This window comes from Capsicum annuum, unplaced genomic scaffold (assembly GCF_002878395.1).
Source record: "Capsicum annuum cultivar UCD-10X-F1 unplaced genomic scaffold, UCD10Xv1.1 ctg54627, whole genome shotgun sequence".
NCBI lineage: Eukaryota > Viridiplantae > Streptophyta > Magnoliopsida > Solanales > Solanaceae > Capsicum > Capsicum annuum.
Genome location: NW_025862847.1, coordinates 12003 through 18780, shown reverse-complemented (window position 1 = coordinate 18780; position 6778 = coordinate 12003). Strand labels below are relative to the sequence as shown.

The window sequence follows — 6778 nt, the reverse complement described above, 5'->3', positions numbered from 1 at the left end:
AAATCTCAGTCGTCGATCAAATTTGATCCGACGGCTGAGATCACATTTATCTTTGCCTTCCTTTTTTAATCCGCAGAAACCCTACCCCTCCACTTTCTCCAACAACAGCCACACATAAGCCCCCTTTCTCTCTTCCTTCTTTCTCTACCATCTTCTCCCCCCTCTTTCTAAACTCAACACCATCACCCTCTCTGGCCACCGGCCATCCAGAGCTCCGGCAGCCACATCCCCTCTTTTTTCTCTCTCTATCTCCAGCTCTCTCTCTTGAGACCACCAGTCAGCTACCTCTCCCCCCTCCGGATGAACCAGCCTCCACGCCACCAGCCATCATGTCAATGACGCCGCCATACCATTCGTCTCATGCCGGTAATCTAACTCACCGACGCGTAACAACTTCTGCTCCACCACCCCCTCCCTCCGTCACCTCAATACTGTAAATCGCCACCTCACTCGCCGGAAAATTGATAAGTGCACGGAGGATTCATGTATGTGAATCCGTCCAAGGTTGGATTTCTCATCTTAATTGCATGTTATCATATTTTTCCTCTTTCTTTTCAATATTTTCTTTAGATGTGAATGTGATGAAACTTGGTTATGATTTTTCGGTTGGTACTTGCAAATTCATGTGTGTCTATGTGATTAGATTCACCTATACGAAAATGCCTAATTCACGTGAGCTCTCATTAACATTTTGTAAGCTTGTGACTGATTCTTAGGGGGTTTTTGTTATTCCATTTGCTAAGTTGATAAATTTGTTGGTTATGAAGGCCATGACGTATTTATTCTAGTTATGTCTTAAATCCGTTTCTTTAATTGGTGCAAGAATGTTGTTAAATCGAATTCTCAGCCTTGTTATTTGCCTAATTATGGTATGAGTTGGATTATTGACTGATTTTTAGGGTAAATGGAGGTTTTTGTTTTCCACAAAAATTGATCCGAGATTATATGACAACTCTGTTAGTTTTATTTGTGGAAATTCAAATTAGTGCATTAGAGGAAAATATTCTGACTGATTGTGAAAATAATTTCATCCTCCTTGATTGATCCTAATAGATTTTTCAAAGACATTGTTCTTTCCTTTTCCACCATTGATTGATTCTTCTCTTAATTAAAACTTTGATTGATATGTATTTAGTTATTATAATTGCTTAATTTATGGAAAGGGGTCCTTAATCACTCATCCGGATGATTCCCTCCTCTTTTGTTTGATTCTGTACCTTTGCTTTATTGAATGGACAGTACTTGAATTACAGTCACTACTCTCTAAAAGAAACAAAAAGAATTACTAGTTATTTTGATACAAGAGATTGCATATTCTTAAGAGTTCTTTGGTTTTTCTTGAATGCTTACTGGAATCACCGCAGATTATTCTTACAAGTGCTTGCCTTCACTATTCTCATTATTTCTTTTATTGCTGCTCATCAGTAAGTATCTAAAATGATGTTATTTAATTACTTATTTGTTCATGGAATGCTTTAACGTGTTAGAAAGAATGTTCATAGTGCCCCTCTTTGTTGCGTTTGTCATGTCATTGTTTGGTCACTTTGTGTATAGAATCATGTCATAGTATCTTTTTTGTCTCCTCCTTTGCCATGTTGTTGCTCTACAGGTCAGGATTAGTTGAAGAGTCGCCGGGACGTTAAACATAATATGTTATTCCTTATGGCTGCTATTTTTCCTTTCTTATTTTTGTATTATTTGATTTGTAACATTATTGTAAAGATATTATATTATTGTAATAATAATTTTGGGGACTGCTCGGGGTCGGGGATTTACGTGCTCTATGAACAATATAGGTTGGCACAGCTTAGGATTATGTGTGGTATGTGTTATGTGGATCGTCTAGCGATCTATTAACACATGAATCATTTAGACACTTTTATTAATTAATTCGCTTAGAAATCTTGCTTTAAAGTTTTTTTATTTACGCTCGACGCATTAAATTAAGTCTAAGCATGCTAATACCCTTTTAACATACTCACATCCGTTTTAAGCATGGTAATATTTTTTGTGTTAGCCTACTACATTCATTTTTTGCATGTTAAAATATCATTGCATATTTCGATGTGTCCACACAATTTAGGCATATGTAAACGATATTTGGGCATGTTAATATGGTGAGCATGTCAATAACTGATTTTGCACGTTAATACACTTTTAGCATGTTAAAACTACTCTCAGCATGTTAATATAAATTCCTGCATGTTAATTTTGTTTTTGTGTTAAAAGCATTTCAGCTCGTTAATATGGGAATTTTAATCGGCAGCATGTAAAAATTAATTTTCAGCATGTCACAATTAGATTCTAGCATGTCAAAATGGCACTTCTGCGTGAAACAATTATAGTACAGCATGTTAAAATACTAATTTTCTACATTTTCAGAATGTTAAAGTACTTGATTTTAGGCTTCTTTAGCATGTTACTGCATTTTTCATTCCTGCACTAATAACATAATTTTCAGCATGTTAAAATATCAAATTTTAAGCATTTCAGCATGTTAATTTGTAGATCAAGAATGTCATTTTTTAACATATTAAGGCAATTTCAACTTGTTAGTATGAAATTTCTGCACTGTGTGCATAGTTTTCGGCGTGTTAAAATGTTAGATGGCATTCTCAATATGTTAAACACTAGGTTAAGTACACCATTATGTTTCTTAGCATGTTAATGCATTTTTAATATTTTTGTTAGTTTCTTATATTCTCATATTGTGAGTACAATTTCTTGACACATTTACCACACTTTTGTCACACTAGCAATTGTTGAACACTTAGATATCATGCCTATAGGTTAATGACATCAAAATAAATAATTATTTTTCTTTGTATGTCAATCACATTAATAAACGTTAATTAATCAAAAGGCTAACTTGGGACAATTATGTGTTACGTGATGTCCTACTTGTTACGTACTTTGAGTCCTAGGCAACATAGTTTAATTTCATCTAGACCACCAAATCAAAATAGCAAAGTCTAATGCCTCTTGGATGATAGGTGGGACGATAAATATTATTAAGGACGGTAGTTTTATCCTTGTCGTAGAACGCCTTTAGACTTAACAACCAGACTAAGTGGGGTGGGGTGGGGTGGGTAGTCATTTGGAAGTGATGATCCCAACAAATATTGACAGTAAGACTAATGACATTGTCATTTGTTTAAGAGTTCGGCATGTGGATCGGATGATATGCTTAAACAAGTTGGGATTCTGATCCGAGTGAGACCAAACCTTTCTTCGTTTGGTTTGATGAATTCTTTTATACTTTTTTATTTACTTTATATGTTTATTTATTTGGGGTAGTTAGTTTATTATAGAAGCAGTCCCCTTTGCTGTAAATTATGTCACTTCTTTCTCCTTGCTTCTCTCATTTACATATTTTTATCGATTTTATCACTTAGATGATTAATAGCTAAAATAATTAAATGAAGTGTTGGTTAATTAGTTTATCACCTAGCTAAACATTAAATTAATAATGAAATAAGAGACCTTTATTTGATCACATAAAATTTCCACGTAAAATACAAATTCGATTGGGAACTACCTTTGTGGACATCGAAAGGTGCCTAACACCTTTCTTTTGAGGTAATTTAAACCTTTACCCAAATTTCTGGAGAACTAAAACTAAACAATAAAAATACGTTCGTAGTAGCCTAGACCGGTTCCCTAACGCACCTTAATTCGTTAGGTGGCGACTCTTCACATCTTCCTCACAATCCTAAAAAAGAGTGATCACTTTGAATCCCGTTTTCCATGAGGAAAATGGGGCGCGAGAATGTTGAAACTCTTGGAATTATATAATTGAAATTGCATCATAATGCCTACATGTTGTTTTAGTATTGTGTGCATATATTATGTCCCACAAGTGGTTGATGAATTGCCCATGTGAGTGAAATAGTGAAACTATATCATGTTAGCATGTATGCAAGTTCATGTCATACAAGTGTTTGCTAATACCCAAATGAATGAATGATGACTAAGTAGGTAATTACCATGTCTCAAGATTATGCCATGTCTTTTAAGTTTATGCTATCGATTCCTGGGGGTATTTAATACTCGACAATTTAGCTGCTTGTCTAGAGCCGTGGTCAGTCACAGAGTAGAATCAGTCATGTCTTGATCAGTAGAATTCAGCTAGTTACAAAACTTAGGAACTCACTAAACTCAAAATTAAGCCAGCTTAGTTCAGTAAAATCAGTTCACTTCAGTTATACAGTATGATGAGTAATAGTTCATTCTAGCCTAGTACATTTTAGAATTTAGTCCAATGTCTATTCAGTTGGGAGTAGGATTCAGCATAGAGTGAACTCAAGGATGGGGACTCACCTGCCAGTAGAGGGTGAAATCCTTAGAAGCAGTCTTTGCGTTCCAGAACTACGTAGCCAGTATAGGTTGAGACATCAACCTATCAATTGAGGGTTCATGAGGTGATCTACCTACCAGTTGAGGGTACCACCATTCTCGTTCAGAGTACCTGCCAGATGAGGGTGACTCAGTACTTGTTCTTACTAGTGGCACGGTATTGACACCCTTTCACTGGGGTTACAGGTTGGACCCCAAATCAGTTAGAAAAGGGGAATATCGTTTAGATGATTACTTCCCACAATCTCAATTTCAGATTCAGTCTCAGTATGGAACTCAGTTCAGTTTCACAGATTCAGAACTGTCAGACACAGTCACTCAGCTCTGTACGGGACTCAATATGGTTCGACAGAATTAAGACTGTAAGATACAGTTATCCAATTACCAATAATTCAGTACTAGTATACTTAGATATCAGTTAATCAATATTCAGATTTAGTATTCAGTGTTAGTACGATGTCAATACAGTTTACATATCATGCATATACTCTCATTCATTCATACTCATGATATTCAGTTAGTATTGTTCATGCATATGAACCCATGTATTTCAGCCTACCTTATTGAGCATACCAGTACATTCAAAGTACTGACGCATGCTTTTCTTTTATGCTATGATATCTTATATCATAGGTTCAGATGCACGGGCTCCCGAACACCCTTAGCAGTTCAAACTCTCAGCATATAGAGTTAGTGGTGAGTGCTCCTAGTTCGAGGACATAATTATTTATTTCAATATTTCAATTCATTTTTAGTAGTCGGAGTTAGTTGGGGACTTGTCCCATCAACTCCACAGTTCAAAAAGTTTAGAGGCTTTACAGACTAGACTATTTCAGACATTTGTTTAGTTTTCAGTATTGAAGTTTTGTTTTGGTATTGTGATACCATATTCAATATTACTTACAGTATTGAACCTTATGGCATATTTTCTGCATATTTCAGTATTATTGCGATTCAGTTATTATAGCAGGTAATAGTCATAGGTTAGCTTGTGGTCCTTCAAGATTATGAGCACCGTGTAGCATCCAGGGTACAGACTCGGAATGTTACAAACTTGGTATCTGAGTCTAAGGTTCAATAGATTCTTAGAAAGTCTGATAGTCACATTTACTTGAGTGTTGTGCATGGGTGTGTTGCGCGCCAAACTTATGGACAGGAGGCTACGAGATGTTTTAGGAAAAGTTTCCCTTCTTTTAGTATTTATGTCGTGCGAGTGAGCATGAGCTCCAGTTAAACTCTCAGTCTAATCCTTACTCTTCCGTTTACAGAAATATGCCTCTAAAGAGGACTAAGGAAGAGGAAAATAAGACCATCCAAAAGCCCAGCCCGTCCAGCCAAATCTACTAGGCGAACACATCTCCCATGTTGAGTTCAGAGCAGCCTTCACCACCCTAGCTAATTCTGTGGCAACCCAGAATGAACTCTCAACTGTCGTTTTAGCCGACCCAGTGGATAATACTATTGCTTCTAGGATTCGGGACTTCACCCGAATGGACCCTCTATCATTTACCAGGTCTAAGTCAGATGAGGACCCTCAGGAATTTCTCGATCAGGTATAAAAAGTTACTGATATTATGGGGTGACTGCAGTTGAGAGTGCTGAGCTGGTCGCATATCAGTTGTAGGATGTGGCTCACTCATATTTTAAATAGTGAAAAGCAGAGCGGGTTGTAGATGCAGGGCCCATAGAGTGCGAGAAGTTTGTCACTATTTTTCTGGATAGGTTCTTTCCACTAAAGTTGAAAGAAGCGAAGGTCTTGGAATTTATCAATTTGAAATAGGGTAATATGACAGTGAAAGTATTCTCTCAAGCTTACTCAATTAGCTAGATATGCTCCTTATGTGGTGGCAGACAATAGATCCAGAATGAGTAAGTTTGTGTCAGGGGTATCTAGCAGCGTGGTCAAGAAGTGTAGGACCGCAATGCTTATTAAGAAGATAGACATATCCAGGTTCATGGTCTATGCTCAGTAGATAGAGGAGGCTAAGAATAAAGAGAAGGAGAGGGAGAACAAGAAAGCGAGAACAGGTAGTTTTAACTTCACTCAGCCTAAGCCAGAGGGTAGAAATCGTTCTCAGTTCCTCCCAAAATCCTCAGCTCCAGCTCCGTCCTCAGCCAACGCTCATGTACCAAAATTCAGATATAGCAATAGGGATAGGGAACTAGGCCCTAAACCCCAGGGTAGTATTAGCAGTGCCCGAACTAATCCCCTTTGTCAAAAGTATGGCAGAAACCACCAGGATATCTATAGAGCTGGTAATGATATGTGTTTCGAGTGTGACAAGCCAGGCCACAAAGTCAAAGATTGTCCCCAGTCAGGTTCTCAAGGTCAGAATAACCATCTCTCAACTTATTTCGGTCACCCAAATTAGTAGGGTGCCACTTCCAGTGCCACCAGTGGGCAACGCCCAAACAAACTTTA

General features: G+C 37.3%; 1 long non-coding RNA gene across 1 annotated transcript; it reads left to right on the top strand.

The window, feature by feature from the left end:
- Positions 1 to 91: 91 nt before the first annotated feature.
- On the top strand, positions 92 to 3327 carry LOC124893144. Its single transcript, XR_007050574.1, has 2 exons — positions 92 to 504; positions 1610 to 3327. It is a non-coding gene; the product is annotated as an uncharacterized LOC124893144 (long non-coding RNA).
- The last annotated feature ends 3451 nt before the right edge of the window (positions 3328 to 6778 follow it).